This window comes from Macrobrachium rosenbergii, unplaced genomic scaffold, assembly GCF_040412425.1.
Source record: "Macrobrachium rosenbergii isolate ZJJX-2024 unplaced genomic scaffold, ASM4041242v1 13908, whole genome shotgun sequence".
NCBI classification, from domain to species: Eukaryota; Metazoa; Arthropoda; class Malacostraca; order Decapoda; family Palaemonidae; genus Macrobrachium; species Macrobrachium rosenbergii.
In genome coordinates this window covers 4,060,517-4,083,179 of record NW_027100725.1, presented here as the reverse complement: position 1 = coordinate 4,083,179, position 22,663 = coordinate 4,060,517, and the positions used below count along the sequence as shown (strand labels likewise).

General features: G+C 37.7%; 1 protein-coding gene across 1 annotated transcript in view; it reads right to left on the bottom strand.

The window, feature by feature from the left end:
* The window catches only part of LOC136838019 (uncharacterized), a 279,620-nt gene extending 257,502 nt beyond the window's left edge, over positions 1 to 22,118 (bottom strand). Inside the window, exon 1 of the transcript XR_010852835.1 lies at positions 21,980 to 22,118. The gene's annotated coding sequence lies outside the window, so the exon portion shown is untranslated. The remainder of the gene's footprint in view (positions 1 to 21,979) is intronic.
* Positions 22,119 to 22,663: the final 545 nt, after the last annotated feature.

The window sequence follows — 22,663 nt, the reverse complement described above, 5'->3', positions numbered from 1 at the left end:
CAAGTTGGGATAGTCCTTGGAAAGAAGCCAAACAGAAGACAATGTTGATGATGTCTTGTGCCTCATTCTTAATGAGTTATTACTAGTTAGCCGGACTAACTCTTCTTCCTTACTAGGTGTTAAGTTTAATTCCACATCTGAATCTGGGTTCCCAAATATAAACGGATCTTTTACTCAGTATTTTCTTTTAAATGGATAGTTTTTTCTTCTGGAAAATACTGCTCAAAGCTGGCTGACAGAGACTGAAGGTGTAGTTCTATATCTTTTTTTTTATTTTCTGCATACATTCTTGATTTAAATGGTTTTCCTCAATATGTTGTAAAAGTGTGGGGAACATGTAGTAAACAGGTTGGTCTGTTTTAACCCTTGCTTGCCAGATCTTCAGTGATTTCTTAAATGCCTGCACTTCCTCGGCGTGTTTGAATATATCATTCTCTTTTTTCCTTGTAGTTTTAGATTAAGTTCATTGAGCTTTGAGAAAATGTCTGCTAAATATGATAGCTGTGCGAAAGAAAGCCATTCATCCCTTAAAAAATAGCTCTGCCATTGGAGACTTCTTTTCAAGAAGGAATATATGTCTCTCCATCCTTAATTCAGATATCCTGGTTAGAACTCCTCCTCGGGATAGCCACCTAACTTCAGTACGGTACAACAAGTATGATTGATCAGCTTCCATTTCACAGCAAAGTTGTTCGAACAAACGGCTATTCAATGAACTTCCTTTGATAAGATTGACGAGTTTTACAGCTTCATTTAGAACATTTTTCAAGCTGGCAGGGATTCCTTTTGCAGCCAAAGCTTCACGATGAATGAAACAATGATTCCAAGTTACATAATTACCTGCGGCCTCTGATATCTTGCTCACAACACCACTATTTTTTCCTGTCATATTTGCCACTCCATTTGTAGTGACGCCCTTGCAGATTGCCCAACTCAATTTATATTTCCCAGTTACATAGTCAATCAAAACTCTGAAGATCTCTGACCCTGTTGTGTGTGTAAGTAAGGTCAAGCAGCACAGTACGTCCTCCAAGAAGTCATCTTCCCATGGATAGATATCTCACATAAACCGGGAGTGTTGCACAATTAGCTATATCAGTACTTCCATCCAGCTGGATAGATATTCTTCAACAGCCTGGAGGCGTGAAACCAACTGAAATTCCAAATCTTCTGCAGTATCCCTAATCCTCCGAGATACTGTTGTGTCCCTGACAAGGACACATTTAATCTTCTCTGCTGATTTCTCATCAAGCACTGTAGTAGTTACTTTATCTAATGTAGCTGCAAGGATAAGTTTTTCACCATAAATATATGGCACTTTTTCTCTTATGTCTATTCGATAAGCAACTAGATAAGAAGCCAGTTGCTATTTATCATTGTGAGTGGTTGATTTACTAAGGATTTTCACTGATAAATTCAATTGTTCTTTTTTTCTTTGAAAAAATCTACTGATTTTCCAACTAGTTCAACATGTTTCGATTCAAGGTGCCTCTTTAATTTTGAAGGCTTCATACTTTCATTTCCAGAACTTCATTGCAAATAACACACTGTGGCAGAGGTTCTTGTTCATCTTTATCATACTTAATAAATCCATACTTCAAGATTTCTTCACTGTATTGCCTTAGCCATAATTTCTTCTTTGCAGAAGGCTCAGAACAGGGCACAGGCAGCGATGATGCCTCGCCCATACCAGTACGAGACATAGCAGGCTTCTCTGTCACTGAGTTCGTCTCTTTGTCTTTCTCTCCTGAACAAGAAGGCTTTGGTGCCTCAGTAGCAATGACACCCTTTCTAATAACAAATCCATCCATTTGATGCGAGTGTGGTTGCATGAACTGTTATATAACTCAAGGAGACTTTTGCACACTCCTAAAACTTGATTGTAATTAATCATGTTCTGTTTCAAATCTGGAAGTACTGTACGCATCGCAGGCTCACAGCTTACAAGTCCATTCATGTTCGCCACACACACCGCCACTGCGTTACCCTGCACCCTCTCTCTCTCTCTCTCTCTCTCTCTCTCTCTCTCTCTCTCTCTCTCTCTCTCTCTCTCTCTCACGAAAATAGAAATTCTGATCATTACGATTAGACTCGGATATTCGTTAGGACTAGGTGGATCCATGCATGAATTCATATTCATCTTATAGCCATGTACATAATGATTTTTATTTTATGTATTTATTTTTGTGTGCCTGCGACCTAGTTTGGAGGACTTGGCGACCCAGTAATGGGTCGCGACCCATAGTTTGAAGAACCCTGTTAACTAGAACAATCAATTCTGAAAGCAACAATTCATACACTGAAATAATAATGTCAGGAGATGCTACGAAGGGCGTCGAGGAACTTCGAGAGGAACTGAACATCCGAGACCTAGAAATTGATGAATTAATCAAACTACTAATAGCTGCTCATGTCATGATCAATCAATCGAATGGTGGCCTTTCGTCGCTGAAGGAGAAGGCGGAGCACCTTCAGAAAATAGCAGCTCATCATCACGGACCTGCAGTACTTGTTCTCCATCTAAGGGAACCCGACTTTTGGGAGATACTAACCTTACCGCGGTTCAGACATCTGATTTGAAAAATCTACGCTCAGTCTGAACCATAAAGGAAACAAACATCGACCTCATCATCAAAGTTGGATTTCGGATCAAAAATTTCAATGGGCCTCAAAGTACTGCATTCAGTAATGTGACACTTGTCCTGGTCAAACACAGTTTAAAACCTTTGCGGAGTTTTCATGGATTGTGGCAGGACTTTTAATGCGAGAATGACGCACTACATTCAAAAAGGTAACTGGCATCTCTTATATCCAAGAGTTAGCAGAGATTTGAGCCAGACTGTCGAGTCATGGTGGTAGGTGCAGTCGCTGGTTCTGAGTGTCCTGAACTACTGCTTGCGGGTCTGGGGTTCGACCTATAAAGCCTGATTGGAAAGGGTCAAGAAAATGCCCCAGAGCATGACCATTTACTCCAATGTTTGAAAAACTGAATTGGCTACAAATGTAGCTGGTCCTATATTTTGGAATCATCTACCTGCAGATATAAAGAGGCGTCAAACCACTTCTTCTTTCCAAATCTCACCTGATTGCACATGGACTCCAAAAATGGTGTTCTTCATCTTTGATTAACCTTTTATTTTCATCTGCACTGTCATAGGTTTTTGGAGACTTTTAGAAATATCCTCTTCTCTACCAAAATACCGAGCGAAAGTTTTTCAAGATTTGTGGTCGTAAACTCTGCTTACTACATGTTCTTTGTATTAGAATGAGCTAATTTATCGTTTTATTGACTTGAAAGTTTAATCCTGAGGAATATAATAAACCTGATTGTTTTCAAGGATCACATTCCTCCTGTTGCCTACATCATTATACATGTTGGTCTTCCTCGTTTCTGTTGCAGAGGATGAAAATTTTATTTCATTACTGTTTTTGCCGATGTTAGAGACATTGTATTGCAATATACCTCCTGCATGCTAGACAGAAGTGCTGTGATTGCTTATTATGTAGAAACTTTTATAAATCCCTGAATGGTCGTTACAGGATGTTACCAAGAATGAGTAATGAAATGGTCCTTTTTCAATGCCATTTTGAAATGGAATAAAGAAGGTGCTTTTCGGGACTCTTTCTCTCTTTGTTGAAACAAAACAAGATTATGTCTAAGTTACAGAATAGTTTTCCTCCTTATCATGATCTCCATCTCTAGACTTCTTTGAACAAATAAATGAAAAAAGTCCCTCCCAGGTAATTTTGATGAAATCGAAGTTTTAAGAAATGACAGGAAGGCTGATATCATGTAATAAGCGAATCGTGGCTTTGGCCTGAAATTTACCAGAAAAATATTGAAATCCCAGAGTTCTCTATCTACTGTCGTGATGAGGGGGAGGTGGGCAGTGTGTATCTATGTAAGACACCATTTGAGGGGTGATGGCCGCAATCTTGGAATTTGGCCGCCATATTAAATTTTTTGCGTGGCCAGCGCCCTTTTCTGATAGAGGGAACTTTAAAGAGCACTTGTGCAAAATTTTATCTTGTTTCACTATCTGAACGATTCTTATAAATATGCAATTATCTGCTGCACTATTATGACTCTCTCCCTCTGTTGAAATGCAGCTATGGAGAAAGAACACTCATTCAAAAGTTGGGAGAGAAATTTGTTTTGGTGGTGGGGAGGTGGAATGGGAGAATCTCTCTCTCTCTCTCTCTCTCTCTCTCTCTCTCTCTCTCTCTCTCTCTCTCTCTCTGTTGGAAGAAGGGCAGAAAATGGTTTCTCATTCAAACAAATGGGAGGAAATCAGTTTTCAGAGGGTGGGAGTGGAATTCTCTCTCTTCAGACGCCATATTCATAACAAACAGGATAAAAACGCTCTGACATCCTGTGCATGGACACTTCCAGAAAACATTTTGACATTTGCAGAATCTCTCTGACCTTAGTGAAGTGCTGGGCAATGAGTTTAGCGCTGCCAAATATTTTAACTCTGTAGGGTAGTTATATTTTAACTGGAAGTTTTCCCGGCCTAAATGTTCTTTTTTCCGCGCATGCGCAATGTGAGTGTTATGTATATTGCTGAAGTCATTATACATAGCTCTATAAAAGAAGACACTTTGAAGAATTTTGAAACACTACAGATTCCAAGCAGAATTCTCACACTATAATGTCTCATCTTCTTAAGTTTTTTTAAACATCCCACTTGAGTTCTCACTCAGACAATAGGAAAGCAGAGTTACAGAAGAATTGTTGAGAGATTGGGTGTCCCGAAGGTTTCGGTTAAAAATAAAACTAATGATATAATGGAAGTACCAGTCTTCTAGACCGATCAAAACTGATCGATATAATGGAAAAACACCAGTCTTCAGAATTGAAAATGAATTGGTCTCACCAAATTACCGACGAGGTGGGCTTATTGGGGACTGAATTGAAAATGAATTGGTTTCACCAAATTACCGACGAAGCGGGCTTATTGGGGACTGAATTGGAAATGAATTGGTCTCACCAAATTACCGACGAGGCGGGCTTATTGGGAACTGAATTGAAAATGAAATGGTCTCGTCAAATTACCAACTAGGCAGGCTTACTGGGGACTGAATTGGAAATGAATTGGTCTCACCAAATTACCAACGAAGCGGGGTTATTTGGAGAGGTTTCCTTTTGTAAGCAAAGAATATTGAAATGATAAAGGTCCCTAATTCAGTGTGTAGACGACGCACCCACAAAAGAATAACCCCAAACACACGCACAAAACAAAACAACAACGAAAAACAGAAAGAAAAAAAATTGGCTGGAACGAGCCCGAGGTAAACAAGGGAAAATTAAACAGACAAATCCTAGCAACGCAATTTTTAGACACTAGGTTGGGGTGGTATGATTCCATCCTAGCGACGAAGCAATGGGGAAGGGTTATATGCACAGACTGTAATTTCCCTGAATGCGAATTGTGTGGGAAAAGAAAAATTTTGGGAGCCTAAATCAATTTCACGCTTACCTACCACTCAAGTCTATTTGTCTATCTGGATCTTTACCTTCGCTATAGAAGAGTGAGAGAGTGAGAGGAAAGAAAATCAGAGGTTCTAGCTGACTTTGTCCCACGTGAGAAAATGTGAGTATACGCCTGACTAATTTTTGCGATCATGAATCTGTGTGATTTTGAAGGAGGAAATATAGCACTATTCCTCGAAATGGTTAATAGGTAAATATCCTATCATAAAGGCCATGCAAGCCGCGTGCAAGGCTTTCAAAATCTAAATTACGACGGTTCTCCTCTCTCGTTTTCTTTTTATTCTTGACATGCGTCCCTAGTATTTTTTCCTAGGCTCAGTCACGTCTTTAAAATTCCTATGCTAAAATAAACACAATTTACTTACGTGGAATTTCCGGATCTGTGAGCTGGTTTTACACAAAAGGTTCGTAATTGTCTCGTACCCAGCGTAGCTTTGTTAATTGCCAATTTGGCAGATGCAAACCCAAACAAAAGCAGAAAACAAATTGGGGGGGGGGGAATACAACCGCTAAAACGAGAATCTCAGGTAAAAAAGGTCACCATTTTTATGTTTTTCCTGGGCAATCTGGTTTGAGGTATTTTCTGTGAGACAGGTAGCAACCGTTACAGATACTTTGGCCTTGTGATTCTGACTTATTGGGTCCAGGGAAACATAAAACAAGAGAAAAAAGGGGGTATTTCATATGAGCGTAAGGCTCTTACTACTGAAGGGAAATATTATGTAAACACGTGGGTCAACTTACGGGAATATATTTACATAAAGAACATCAGTACGGAAATGAGAAATGCAATTAAATTATTGATCCTGAAGGGGATTCCTACGGGATGAATGAAACTGGGGGATTCCAGGCACAGTCCGAGAAGATTCCACGATATAGGGTCCCTCTGAAATGGGAAATACACAAATTATATGCCAGTAATGAAAACAGATAAAAGGATAATGAATTTGAAGACGCACTGAGGGTGCCAATGGGCTTCGATGAGTTAATAATGGCTTAGCACTGCCTACACTCGAGTAGCACCGGTGAAAGTTAACAAGAGATTCGGTGATTACTGGCACTCAAATTAAGTAAATTTTACGAGGAAAAAGCATGACCGAATGGACTTCTTTTCAGGGGCACTTTACCATAAGGCAGATTTGGTTCTAGCGCAGAAGGCGGTACGTGGATGACTTCCGATTTCCGAGGGTGAATGCGATCTTCCACAAAATGCCAGGTAATAGAGTGGGTTATCGATCAGGCCAGCAGCGAAGGGAACATGTGGTTGGCGGTTGAAGTGCACGAAGGTAAAAATATACTTTGAAGGGCCACATGGTTAGATGGAGAAGTCGTGGTCTAAGGGCATCGTCCAGCCAAGGGTGTGGTGGTGAGTGTGTCCTTCTGGTCTTTAACCATGTCGTCCAGCTAGCGTCTGAGAGTGAACCCTGGTCTGCTGGTTGCTTTTATGCCCTCTCCTATGGGCAGGGGGCACGTCCAGGCACATAGGGAGTTGAGTCATTTTCAGCTGTGGGGGTGGGGGTTACCTGTAAAGAAGCAGCCAGACAGATTCACTTTTGCCTCGAATAAGGAATTATCTACTTAAAGGGAGTGGCCTACAATCGGTTTTAATCCCTTGTATTCTGACCATGCGAACCCCTTGTCCAGCTCCGGCTGATAGATAGGTAGGCATGCATGTCGAACGACAGATATGTCTATCGATCGATCGGCAGGCAGGAAAACGAAAAAGGAGCAATTTTCTGAATTCTCGCTAATTATAATATATATATATATATATATATATATATATATATATATATATATATATATATATATATATATATATATATATATATATATATATATATATATATATATATATATATATATATATATGCTTAAAAAATCACAGTAGATGCACGTGACTTCAGTGTATAAGCGAATCCCACAGGAAAAAGACAGGCAGAAGTTCAGTAGTACCAAGCGCTTTCACATTTATTGACGCATCGTCGGGGCACAAATGAGACACAAGTATGAAGAAGGTTACAAAGTAAACAAATAGAACAAGAAATACCAGATGGTCAATTGTCAAAGGGTAATAAACAGAAAGTTAATCCAGGATAATCCGGGATCGAGCTGTCACAAACTGTACTTAAGACCAAACAAAATGACATACTAAAGTTTAGGCTTACAAAATCCAAAAACATGTATAACCTTGAATACCAGATGGTTAATTGCCAGGGGTTAAAAAGAAAAGGTTAATCCACGGCAAATCCGGGATCACACGGTCACAAACTAATCCAAATATATACTTAACCATAAGGAAAACGGAATATTACCCACTCAAATTGCAGTAACATATAAAATTAATATCAATTCCCTAGTCCGGAAGAGGATCAAAGGCAACCTACTTGCATGGACAAAAGGATATATGCAAGGCAGAGAAGCCAGCGTAGTGTTCCAAGGCAGAACGTCAGAATGCTACCCTCTTGAAAATGGCACTCCCCAGGGAGGCATATTAAGCTCCTTCCTGTTCAGTGTCCTAATGGAGAATCTAGCCTGCCTAGAATTACCGCAGGGAATAGAGGTCTTCCTATATGCTGATGGCGTTTGCATTGTCAGCACAAGCCCTTGAAGACCACTCCACAAGATGCAAGAAGCTTTGCGACAAATAGAGGATAAATGCACACAACTGGGACTCAAGATCAACATAAATAAGACAAAAGCCATGGCAATAAAGCATGGTCAAAATCCACCTAACCTTCTGCTAAGGGGAGACACCATAGACTGGGTGGACAGCTACACATACCTGGGAGTCTGCATTGCAAACACAGTATCTCCTGGGAAAGAGATACAGCTCCTCCAGGAAAAAATAAGAACAGGACTCAATGCTCTTAAGAGGATAACAACTCTGCAAGAAGGGGCCACATACCAACTGCTTAGAAAGTTCTACGTGCAAACCGTCAGAGCACAAGTGGAAAATGCAGCACCTGTCCTGACAAGTCTCAGGAAGGATCAGCAGCAGAGGCTGGAGGTCATCCAGAACAATGCCATAAGATTAATGCTGGGGGCCCCAATGTGAACGAGAATATGTCTCCTGAGGGCAGAGACACAGCTACAATCTCTCACCCACAGAATAGGCCAAAGAAATGCTGCCATACTGTGCAAAACTATCAAAAGTGACAGAGATGGACTGCTAAAGGATAAAATGCTTGCATGCATAAACCTGCATGAGGATCTAAATCCCCCTAAAACACACGCTGGCAGCATACTCCAGACCCTGAGACAACTAGATGTGCAGGATACAGTGAAAGACATGGCAAAGGATGTCCCACCTGAGGGATACCAAGAACCAGCTCTCTGGGTCGAAGAACCTCTCTGGTATAATTTTACAGAACTACCGGCAAGCAAAGCACTGTGCACAGCATCATAGATGAGGACAGCAGCAGAAGAAGCAATCAGGAGCACAGCAGCTGAAAACACATATTACACAGAGGGATCAGTTGATCCACAAGCACCAGCAACAGCAGCAGCAGTGGTAGCCCAAGACTTCAAAGGAAGCTGGAGGCTGTCCAACAATGCTTCCATACTACAAGCTGAACTAATGGCAATTTTCAAAGCCTTAGAAGACTCCATCCGGAAAGAAGGGCACAAAACAGTACATACCGACTTCAAAGGAGCAATCCTCGTGCTCAAGGCAACAAAACCCAAAGAAAATGTGACACTGATATTAGCAATCAAATCAGTGGCCAAGTCAGACCAAGCTGCCGGCAGGAGGGTCGTCCTCAACTGGATACCTAGTCATGTGGGGGATCCAGGGAAATGAAGAGGTTGACATCCTAGCCAAAAGTGCTCTCAGCTGCAGTACAGTGAGTACAAAGATGCAACCATCAATCACACAACTAAAAGAAATGGCAAAAAGATATGCCAGACTTCAAGAAGAAAGTGAAGTGCAACAGCACTATCTGCAAAATTCAAGAACGGCCAAGTGGTACGTAGATGTCACAAACTTCAAGCCTCACGACATCACAAGGCAAACCACCAGAAAACTCTCTGTCACCACGCAGAGGCTAAGGCTAGGATACCTATGCAGCTGGCAACTGATTGGGAACGAAGACAGGCTATGCCAGTACTGTGACCGAGCAGTAAATCAGCCCCTCGCACACTACCTACTGGACTGTCAGAGACGCAGGTTCTCACGTCGAATCTGACCAAAAATGAGAAGACACCGGCACAGATCACCAGACACATGCCTACCTCGCAGGTAAAAGAATACCCCCTCAGGTAAAACAGTAAGTGGGACACCAAAGACTACCCTTTCTGGGTAAGAGCTTTTGGGTTTATATATATATATATATATATATATATATATATATATATATATATATATATAGTATATATATATATATATATATATATATATATATATATATATATATATATATATATATATATATATATATATATATATATATATATATATATATATATATATATATATATATATATATATATATATATATATATATATATATATATATATATATATATATATATATATATATATATATATATATATATATATATTGTTAAGTAAGCGTGTATACGTGTTTATATATGTATGTACGCATACACATGTGAGTGTGTATACGTTTGTGGGTATAAATACAATCTTCATACCACGAAGATGAGATATGTCAATATAGTCCACAGGAGAAACACTCTAATAGCTCGATAATTTCGCCTTCCACCAGGCCTCCTCAAGAGCTTTATTACAACTAAACAGAATAAGTTTACACATAAAAATCACAAATATTTTTTCTCACCAGAAAAAAAAGCAAAATAAAAGAACAGTTGCCAAAGTTAAAATTAGGTTGTTGAAATCTTAAACAAATGGACAAGAATTATCAATTCAGAAAAGTTAAAAGAGAGAACTATTCAACGATTAGGTGATAGGTCATTTAAAACCTTTCTCTGAATTTGCACTGTTGTGAAACAATGTGAACGAATAAAGGGTCTAATTTATACATGCCCTAACTATTGTTAAAGTTTTTTTTGTTTGCTAAAAGTTATGCAAGCCGTTTCTAACAAATTTCTTGTCATCATATCTTTTTCTTTATAAATTAACAGCCCTGTTTGGAGAATTTGTTCTTACACAATATTGATGTTGGGAAATTCTCTTATTAATATCTTGTCTGTTTTGTCCCAGGTAGAATTTGCCACATTCACAAGGTATTTTGTAAACCACACCTTCTTGTTTGGGGCTGTTGCAAATGACTGTCTTTCCTATTGTGTTGGGGGAAGAAAAGACTACTTTAAGGTTTAATATTCTTGAAGGGTAAACAATATCATTGAATGAAGGGTGAAAGGAAGAAGTATTCCATACCTGTTCCAGACATTTTAAAATTAATTAGACTTTGTGTAATAGATACTTGTCTTGTTCTTATTAACAGTTATTATAAGCAGAAGTTTGGAATGCAAATGGGCAACTGTTTGTCCCCAGTGCTGTCACATATGTGCATGGAAGTCTATGAAACTCGAATTGCCAGTAGAATATTGCCAGATGGTGTTTACTGGGTTAGATACGTAGGTGACACTTTTACAGTTTGGAGTAAAAACCACGACACTGATAAAATTCAATAAAATTCACCATGGAGAAAGAAACAAATAACTCCATAAACTTCTTAGACACTAAAGTAATAAGAACAGACAATGGCCTGAAATTCAAAAATCACAGAAAAGCTACAAATAACAATGCAAAATCGACTCATACACGTAATGTTAAGTACATGGCTTTAAGATCTCATTTTCTAAAAGCACTTAGACTAGTTGGCCGCGTATATCTGGACGAAGAGTTTAGTAACATCACCAGAATTGGCATAAAAAACCACTTTTCAATCAGGGAAATAGAAGGATGTTTATTCCTAGCTAAACAAATATATTATAGAACAAGCACCAAAAAGGAATATGATATGGGTAATACTTTGGTTCTTCCTTTCCACCCTTCATTCAATGATGTTGTTTACCCTTTAAGAATATTAAACCTTAAAGTAGTCTTTTCTTCCCCCAACACAATAGGAAAGAAAGTCATTTGCAACAGCCCCAAACAAGGTGTGGTTTACAAAATACCTTGTGAATGTGGCAAATTCTACCTGGGACAAACCGGACAAGATATTAATAAGAGAATTTCCCAACATTAATATTGTGTAAGAACAAATTCTCCAAACAGCGCTGTTAATTTGCGCGTGCAAAACTGTGGCTGTCCTATTCTTTGGAACAAAACAGAAATATTATTCAAAGAAAAACATGTGATGACAAGAAATTTGTTAGAAACGGCTTGCATAAGTTTTAGCAAAAAAAAAAAAAACTTTAATTAACATTAGTCAGGGCATGTGTAAATTAGACCCTTTATTCGTTCACATTATTTCACAACAGTGCAAATTCAGAGAAAGGTTTTAAATGACTTATCACCTAATCATTGAATAGTTCTCTCTTTTAACTTTTCTGAATTGCTAATTCTTGACCATTTGTTTATGGTCTAAACAACCTAATTTTAACTTTGACAACTGTTCTTTTATTTTTTTTTCTGGTGAGAAACAATGTTGGTGATTTTTATGTATGTACTTATTCTGTTTAGTTGTAATAAAGCTCTTGAAGAGGCCTGGTGGAAGGTGAAATTATCGAGCTATTAGAGTGCTTTATTCTCTTTTCTCCTGTGTACAATATTGACTTATGTGGGTAAATTTACATTTTTGCTCTATACATATATATTTTTAGGTCTTGGCAATCTCCTGATGTCCCGTCCACCTCCCAGGTAAAAGAATGCTCCCTCAGGTAAAACAATAAGTGGGACACCAAAGACTACCCATTCTGGGTAAGCGCTTTTGGGTTTATTTATATATATTGTTAAGTAGGTGTGTGTAGGTGTTTGCATATGTATGTATGTGTACACATGAGTATGTATATACATATATGGGTATATATACATTTTTGCTATATATTGTCAGTATGTGTTAAATTTAGCGTAAATGAATTTGTTTTGAATAAGTCACTTTGGCAGTAATTATTTTTTTGGAACGTAATGACCCTGTTTCCTCCTCCCCGACATTTTTGGCTTGTTGTATAGTTTTAATTACAATGAGCTTGTTTTATTTTCACGTGTGGTGTTGGCTTCTCATCCGGAGCTGTATTCGGCGCTGTCTCGCCAGGAATGAGTCAGTTGTTTCTGGACCATTAACATTGTGAGGGCTTGACTTATTTTTGGATTATCACTGGATTTCGAGATCTGCCTTTCTTCAGTTGCTGCTGCTGTCCTCCTTTGAGAGATTGATTGTTCTACAGTCTGCACCCTTGGTTCAGTTATTTTACCAAGGGGACCTCTCTGCCAACTGGTAAGGTGTGATTACCTGTCGGATGGCCGTGTTCATTGATTGTCTTGCGACGTTAAAGTGATTCTTTCTTCAGTCTGCACCCTTGGCCCAGTTATTTTGCCAAGGGGACCTCTCTTACGTTTGGTAAGGTCTTAGGAATATATATTATTCCCCTCGACCCGTGATTTGAAGGCTGTGTTAGCCACTACCACCGTTTAGAGCTCACTTAAGGGAAGCAGTTTATTTTTTTGATAAATGTTTAGTGTGTAATAAGTTAGGTTATTCTGACTTTTCGACATTCTATTACTTTCAGGGCCCTCTCTTTAAAGTGTAATTGCATAGTCTGTCTTAATTTGGTGTAAGTGTGTTTGTTATTCAATGTTTTCAGTGTGTGGTTGATTTTTGTGTTTATTTAATGTATTTTGTAAGAGGCTCAGTGATCATTTCTTTCTAAAAGTTTGTATTAAATACTAAGGTTTTATTTTCAGTTTTTCTTTATCCTCCTTGATTCCATCTCTGTACACTCTGTTGCGGCCATTCCACCTATTGTGGACTTGGTCGTTAGTGACTTTATTTGTATTTTAAGAGACTTGTGTATGTTTGATGGGCGTGTGCCCATAACATTTGGCGACCTTGCCAGGATCTATCGGATCCTGTAGTCACTAGAGTGTACAGAGTGGATTCTTGGGGTGTTTGCAGCGTAGTAATACCTTCTCTCCTATATTTTTGTGTTGATCGGTGTTTATGATTTTTTTTTTGACCGTGGTAGGATATTTGTGTGGTTATTGGTGTACAGTGTATTGGTTTGTTTTTGGGTATATTTTGTGAGATACATTTATATATTTACTTGTGTGCAATTAATTTACTATGGCTGAGTGGAGAGGGGTGGCAGGACAGGTTGGCAGACTTGAATAAGTCTGATTTAGAGTGTGTAGCAGGATTTGTTGAAATTAAAAATCCTGGGTCTGTTAGGAAGGGCTTGTTGCTTCTTAAAGTTTATGAAAATGTTAAGGTGATGAAGGCAGAATGTAAACCAGAGACTAGGCAGGTGGAGGAAGCAGTGTCAGTAGAACTTTTAGATAGGCAGATTCAGTTGAAAAGAATGGAAATAGATCTCCAAAGGTTGAAGGCTGAGGAGAGAGAGAGAGAGAGAGAGACAGCACGAACTTGCTATGCAAGCATTGAGTAATAGGGGTTCTTCTTCTTCCCTACATAATGTGTTTGCAATGCCTTGTATTAATCTAACTGAAGCTCTAAAAGTTAGTCCCAAATTTTCAGGAAGTCAACGTGGCAGAGTTTTTTGTTTCTTTTGATAGGATAGCCTCAAGGTTGGAGTGGCCAAAGGAGTATTGGACCACTCTTATTCAGAGTGAATTGTTAGGTAAGGCCCAGAAAGTTTATGTTACCTTGGACGAAGATCTGTCCTCAGATTATGATTCTGTGAAGGCCATAGTTTTGAAGGCTTACGAGTTGGTACCGGAAGCTTACCGACAACGCTTCCGTAATTTACAGAAGGAAAGAGGGCAGACTTTTGTAGAGTTCGCCAGGGCTAAAGAGCAGTTTGCTGGCGACTGGTTAAAGTCTAAGGAGGTGACGGACTTTGAGAAATTAAAAGAATTGATTTTGGTTGAGGAGTTTAAAAGGTCCGTGCCTAATGAGGTGAAGGTACACCTCGAAGAGTTAAAATTAGAAACTTTACAGGAGGTGGCTATTGCAAGTGATGAGTACCTCCTCTCTCATAAAAATGTGATAGGGGAGGTACCCAGAAATGAGAAATCTGGTTGGGTGAGAGTTAACAGGAGTAGTAACCAGAACAGGTATAACAGGCCTAATGATAATTATGGTTCTTTCTTTTAGTTTACTACTCCTGTTAACAGCTATAGAAGGCAGACCACAGATAACCTGGAGAAGTTGAGAACTTTGACTTGTTTCTTCTGTCATAAGAAGGGACACGTCAAGAGCATGTGTTATGCATTTAAAAGGTCACAAAGGACCGAAAGACGACCGGTAATGGCCATTCGAAGGAATGAGAACGAGTCAGTGGCTGAGAACTCTAATAATCAATGACTAGGCAATAAGTCACTGGCTCCTTTTCAGAAATTTTTGTCTAATGGTTTTGTCCGCTCTGGGAATTCGACTGAGCAAAGAAAGGTTAAAATTTTGCGTGACACTGGGGCTGCTCAGTCTTTAATTCTCAGAGAATCTTTACCTACTGAGTTAGAATGTTCAAATAAGGAATATGTTTTGTTAAGTGGTTTTCCAGATACGGTCAGGTCTTACCCGGTTGAGAGTTTTTATTTATCATGCCCGTCTTTTTCAGGTTATTTAAAACTGGCCATTATTGATAAATTTCCTATTAAAGATGTGGATTTGGTGTTAAGGAATGATGTCGCCCTAATAAATAAAACTTTCCCTATTGTATTAAATTCCAGTAATGAAATATCTGTAATCACTCGATCGAAGGCTAGTAGTGTTGACTCGGCAGAGTCGGTAGTTGATGTTGATTTGAGTAGTTTAGATCGTAGTGATAGCTTAGTTGTAGATAGTGGTGTGTTGGATAATAAACTTAATTGGACTACAAAGGAACTTATTACAGCTCAGAAAGCAGATTTTAAAGACCTGCCAGTTGAGTCTGGCAAAATTACTGATTTGACTGTCCCTCGATTTAAGATAATTAATAATATTTTGTATAGACTAAGTAGACCTTTTGATGCCATTAACACAGGTTGTGAAATTGTAAAACAGATTATGGTTCCTTTTGTTTATCAAAAGGAGTTAATGACATTGGCTCATGAAAATGGTTTGGCTGGTCATTTTGGTGTTTTTAAAACCACTCGTAAATTGTGTGAAAAGTTATTTTTGGCCTAAGATGAAAGATGATGTTAAAAATTTGTAAATAGTTGTGATGCATGTCAAAAGGTCGGGAAGCCTAATCAACCAATTCCAAAGGCACCATTACATCCTATTCCTGTTGTTTCTGAACCTTTCAGAGAGGTAATTATTGACGTGGTTGGTCCTCTGCCGAAAACTCGTAGTGGCAATCAGTATATTTTAACAATTATGGATAGGATGTCTCGATATCCTGAGGCAATACCACTACGAAATGTAAAAACTGTTAAAATTGTTGAAGTATTAATTGAATTTTTCACCAGGTTCGGAATGCCCAAAGTAATTCAGTCCGATTTTTTGGGTCTAATTTTCTGAGTAAATTATTTAGGGAGAAGATGGCTGAATTAAAAATTAAACATGTGACTTCTTCTCCGTACCATCCTGAAAGTCAAGGTGTTTTGGAACGATTTCATCAAACCATGAAGTCTATGATAAAAAAATATTGTTTGGTTAATGGTTCCGAATGGGATAAGGAACTACCTTATTTATTATTTGCATTTCGGTCAGTGCCGAGTCAATCTTTAGGATTTTCACCTTTCAGCCTTATTTTTGGTCATTGTGTGCATGGTCCATTGGATGTGGTTCGTGAATCTTGGGAGGGGGGCGCCCCTGATATAAATTTATTAGATTATGTTAGTAATTTGGGTGATAAATTAACGAAGGCTTGGAAGTTTGCTGGTGAAAATTTATTGTGTAGCCAAAAGAAAATGAAATACTTTTTTGACAGAAAGACTAAGAAGCGTAATTTTGTAGTGGGTGATAATGTTTTGGTATTGCTTCCCATTCCAGGAAACCCTTTAAAAGCTTCATTTTCAGGACCGTGGAAAATTTTAAAGAAATTAAGTGATGTTAATTATTTAGTTGAAACTCCTGAAAGGAGGAGACCCTACCAGCTGTGTCACATAAATATGTTAAAAGCTTATAAAGGTCGTGACCAAGTTATTCCCGTGGCATTAATTGGTGATACTACAAAGTGTAATGGTATTAATTCTTTTTCTTTTCCAGACGTGAGTAATTTTGATGATGATTGTTTTGATTGTTCCGAATGGCCTAATGATAATGAACATTCTTTAGAAAAATTTTTCAGAAATGGTTTCACATTTGAATTTAGTAGAACAGGGATCTTTGAAAAAGTTAGTTTTAGTTATAAGGATTTATTTTCGGATGTTCCAGGACAGACCACTGTCCTTGAACATGGTGTGGATGTGGGTAACGCAACTCCTGTAAAACAATCCCCTTACAGGTTAAATCCATTTAAAAATGATGTTGTGGATAAAGAGGTTGATTATATGTTACGACACGGGCTGATCGAACCCAGCAACAGTCCGTGGTCTTCACCTGTTGTTTTGGTATTTTGGTAAAGAAACAGGATGGTCAATTCAGGCTTTGTTTTGATTACCGCAAAGTCAATGAGGTCACAAAGCCTGATAGTTATCCTTTACCCAGGATAGAGGACTGTATTGACAGGATAGGGAATTCAAAATATATAACTAAATTTGATTCGTTAAAGGGGTATTGGCAAGTTCCGTTGTCCAAACGGGCACAGGATTTGTCAGCGTTTGTAACGCAGCGAGGACTCTACCAATGTAAAGTAATGCCTTTTGGGATGAAGAATGCTGCTGCAACCTTTCAAAGGTTAATGAATACTTTGGTCCAAGGTTTAGAGGGGTGTGTTGTTTATATTGATGATATTGTGATTTATAGTGATGACTGGGACACCCATCTTAAACGTATTAAGGCCTTATTTCAGGTACTTAGGAAAGCTGGTTTGGTTATAAACCTCAAAAAGAGTGAGTTTGCCAAAGCAAAGGTTGTGTATTTGGGTCACGGAGTAGGATTTGGGAAAGTGGCTCCAAAACAGGCAAACGTAGACTCTATTAGGCATATTGAAATACCGAAGTGTCGCAGGGATATCAGAAAATTCCTTGGTTTAGTAGGGTATTATCGTAGATTTGTTAAGAATTTTTCTGATATCGCTGAGCTCCTGACTAATTTATTACGTAAGAATGTGACTTTTGTATGGACTAATGATGCCCAAAATGCCTTTGAAAAATTAAAGCAGGTCCTAATGAATTTCCCTATATTGAAAGCCCCTAATTTTGACGTTCCTTTTTCGCTTGCTACTGATGCGAGTGATGTTGGGGTTGGAGCAGTTTTGTTGCAGGAAGATGCTCATGGAGTATCTCATCCTGTTGCCTATTTCTCCAAAAAGTTATCCCCGGCACAACGGAAATACTCGACTGTAGAGAAAGAGACTTTGGGATTAATTTTAGCTGTTAATCATTTTCAGGTGTATTTATCCTCTCAGGGACTCTGATTAAAATATTAACGGATCATAATCCGTTGATTTTCTTGAACAGGTTTAGGAATAAAAATCAATGGTTGATGCATTGGATTTCCTGCTCCAGGAATGGAATTTTAGCTTTTCACATATTCCAGGCAAAAGTAATGTTGTCGCTGATGCGCTGACACGCATCAGTGACTGATCGATAGGTTGATTTGAGAAAACCCTTTTGTTCTTCATTAATTATTATTTGTAAAGTTGTTTTGTATATATTTATATTAATTGATTTGATTAATCCTATAAATTTATTGAATGTACAGGTTGCCAGGTGTGTTGTAATAATGTTGTGTCAGGTGTTTGTTTTGTTTATGAAATAATTTAGGATTAAATATTTAAGATTAAGATGTTAAATGTCGTGATTTTCAGGTTTTTCTTCGGTGTCGTCTTTGATTAAGAGTGGTTAAGGGTACTTTTGATTTCTGTTTACTTTAGTATGTGTTGTTAGTGGGGGTTAATTTTAAGGTGTTACCATTGTCTTGTGTATGTCCAGGTTAATTTTAAGGTGTTACCATTGTCTTGTGTATGTCCAGGTTAATTTTAAGGTGTTACCATTGTCTTGTGTATGTCCAGGTTAATTTTAAGGTGTTACCATTGTCTTGTGTATGTCCATTAATGATGTGTGTATTTAAGGCCCAAACCCATTTAGTGTGAGGACGCTCTCTGAAGTGTAGACGCACTAAAACTGAGTGAAGTGTAGTGAAAAGACGCTCTTTGAAACTCAATGAGTCGCAAAAACAAGTAGTGTTGAGTAAGGACGCTCTCTGGAGTGAAAAGAGGCATTATTGGAAAGTGTTGTGAAGGGCCACAATATTGAGTGTGTAGTAAATCATTGATATGTGGACAGTGTGTTACGTTTTTTTTTATTTTTGGTGATTGATGGTTAGTTTTTATAAATCATTAATCATATACTGTTATGTCCCTGTTCTTTGTTTATGCCAATGGTCCACATTAATTCTTTCTTTACATAGCTTAGATAGGTCACAGGCTCACGGGTCTGTAGCACAGCACAACCGTTTTTTAGGCGCTACAGGCTGGTGTATGAGTGGTGACCTAGACTAAGTTAAGGTTAATCTATTAAGGTTTTGGTCCTTATTTTTGTTTGACTGATATTTGTATTTTCAGAATAATTTAGCCAGGTCACGGGCTCACGGTTCTGTAGCACAGCACGTCCGTTTTTTAGGCGCTACAGGCTGGTGTATGAGTGGTGACCTTGGTTGAGGTAACACTAGTCCCATTGTGGTCGATTTATATTTTTGTTGTCGGTTATCTAGGTTTAGTCTAATAATAGGTTAGTCTTGTTAACATTGCTGCTCTGCTAACCTGTGCCCACCACTCTACTTGTGAGTTCATGGGGATATTACCATATTTCTTCGTATGTTGATACTGATGTTATTTTTGGCGAGGTCACTATAAATTATTTACTTGTATTAGCTTTAAGTCTTAGTATTAAGGTTAAGATTTGATATCTATTGACTGTATTGAAAGTGGTACAAAATTTTTTGCCACTATCTGTAATCTATTTTTGCCTGCAATGTGATATAGTATTTTTAATCACTTTTTGAGTTTTGTCATTAGACTTTAATTTTTCTTATTGTCCCTGTTTTATTTCATATAGATTGAATTGCTATGTTTGCTTTTGATATTAGCATTTTAATATAATTCTTTAAATTTTGAGTTAAGTTCAATACTTTGTAGAAAAATTTTCTTGTGGAAAATTTTTTTTTTTGTTGGGTGAGGAGGTGTCAGTATGTGTTAAATTTAGCGTAAATTAATTTGTTTTGAATAAGTCACTTTGGCAGTAATTATTCTTTTGGAACGTAATGACCCTGTTTCCTCTTCCCCGACATTTCTGACTTGTTGTATAGTTTTAATTACAATGAGCTTGTTTTGTTTTCACGTGTGGTGTTGGCTTCTCATCCGGAGCTGTATTCGGCACTGTCTCGCCAGGACTGAGTCAGTCGTTTCTGGACCATTAACATTGTGAGGGCTTGACTTATTTTTGGATTATCACTGGATTTCGAGATCTGCCTTTCTTCAGTTGCTGCTGCTGTCCTCCTTTGAGAGATTGATTGTTCTACAGTCTGCACCCTTGGTTCAGTTATTTTACCAAGGGGACCTCTCTTCCAACTGGTAAGGTGTGATTACCTGTCGGATGGCCGTGTTCATTGATTTTCTTGCTATGTTAAAGTGATTCTTTTTTTTCAGTCTGCGCCCTTGGCCCAGTTATTTTGCCAAGGGGACCTCTCTTATGTTTGGTAAGGTCTTAGGAATATATATTATTCCCCTCGACCCGTGATTTGAAGGCTGTGTTAGCCACTACCACCGTTTAGAGCTCACTTAAGGGAAGCAGTTTATTTTTTTTCATAAATGTTTAGCGTGTAATAAGTTAGGTTATTCTGACTTTTCGACATTCTATTACTTTCAGGGCCCTCTCTTTAAAGTGTAATTGCATAGTCTGTCTTAATTTGGTGTAAGTGTGTTTGTTATTCGATGTTTTCAGTGTGTGGTTGATTTTTGTGTTTATTTAATGTATTTTGTAAGAGGCTCAGTGATCATTTCTTTCTAAAAGTTTGTATTAAATATTAAGGTTTTATCTTCAGTTTTTCTTTATCCTCCTTGATTCCATCTCTGTACACTCTGTTGCGGCCATTCCACCTATTGTGGACTTGGTTGTTAGTGACTTTATTTGTATTTTAAGAGACTTGTGTATGTTTGATGACTGGTATATATCAATAAATAATGGGTGTATAATAACATATATATATATATATATATATATATATATATATATATATATATATATATATATATATATATATATATATATATATATATATATATAATTTAGGTCTTGGCAATCTCCTGCTGTCCCGCCCATCTCCCTAGATAAAAAAAAATACTCCTACTCCTACAGGTAAAAGAGAAAGAAGCCGGACAGCAACGGAAACCCATTTCTGCATACTAGCTTTTCTTTTATGTATATATTTTTACATATGTATATGCAGGTGTTTATATATGCATACATATGTGCATGTGGGTGTATGTGCACATATGGGTATATATAACTCTATTCTATATATGTATGTGTGAAGTACGTGTATATGTTGGTATGTATATTTATGTATATGGGTATAATTTTTTTTTAACGTTGCCTTTCCCTCAAAGAGAAGCTCTCTTCCTTTTCCTTTTGAGCCCTCTCCCACTAGGATGGGACTCACTGCTATAAAACCTTCTCTCCTACTGATGGGTACCGTAAGGTTCAAAGGGGTTTACTGTCACCCTCTTTCTTTTTCACCAACTGACAGCCAAAAGCACTGTTCTTTGAATTTTCACAGATCGATCCAGTTACGGGCTGCTCCAGAAGCAAGAGCCTGTGCCAGCACAAGGTTGGCTTAATCTTAAACAACAACAACCATCAACATCTACCTACTCCTACCCTCAGCCGTGATCATACCCAGTTGGACCTGGGAGGAACTTTGGCGAAAGAATTGTATACTGTAATTGGCAAATACAGACATTGTAGAAAACTCTACAGATTGTGTCCTCCAGATTTAAATACAGGGATATATGGGGTCCCTGAATTTCGACTCTTTCCCTCCTGAAGATGCACAACGTCGGAACGTTACCCGCCCGATTAAGTAGCAGAGAAGAAAACAATAATTAGAAAAATAGAGAGCACTCTATACAAATTAAATGCAGCTGATGCAGCAATTTCATTTAACATTACCTGCCTAAAAGAGGGGTTTCTCTCGAAATAATAATAATAATAATAATAATAAATAATAATAATAATAATAATAATAATAATAATAATAATAATAATAATATTGTCTTTTCTATGAATCATATTAATTAGAGTGAACCTGATTGATTCCCATCTATATATAGAGTCAAAGCACAACTCACCTTCTTTGTTATCTCTTCTCTCCTCTTCTACTTCTTCTTTCTTCTTCTTCCTTTTCTTCTTCTTACTATTTATGTTCACACACTCAGTTCAATAAATGCACTTTCTGACGAGTCCCAGAATTTAATTAAGGCATATTACCTCTGTCACTGAGTAACGCGTACTAATTGAAGTGGCTGAGAGAGAGAGAGAGAGAGCCAGCGCGAGCTGTGAAGGATATTGCATCATTTCCTGAGAGAGAGAGAGAGAGAGAGAGAGAGAGAGAGAGAGAGAGAGAGAGAGAGTATGTGAGTGTGTGAACCTCATGTACACACACACACACGTACACAGATAGTTTATATATATATATATATATATATATATATATATATATATATATATATATATATATATATATATATATATATATATATATATATATATATATATATATATATGTGTGTGTGTGTGTGTGTGTGTGTGTAATATATATATATATATATATCATATATATATATATATATATATATATATATATATATATATATATATATATATATATATATATATATATATATTTTAAAATATGTATATATATTTACTAAAATATGGCCGCTTTAACATTGGCAGGTACAGAGATGTGATGGAAGAATTTTGGTAGTGAGATGGTACTGTCTATGAACCCGTCACTTGCAGAATCGTTGCAT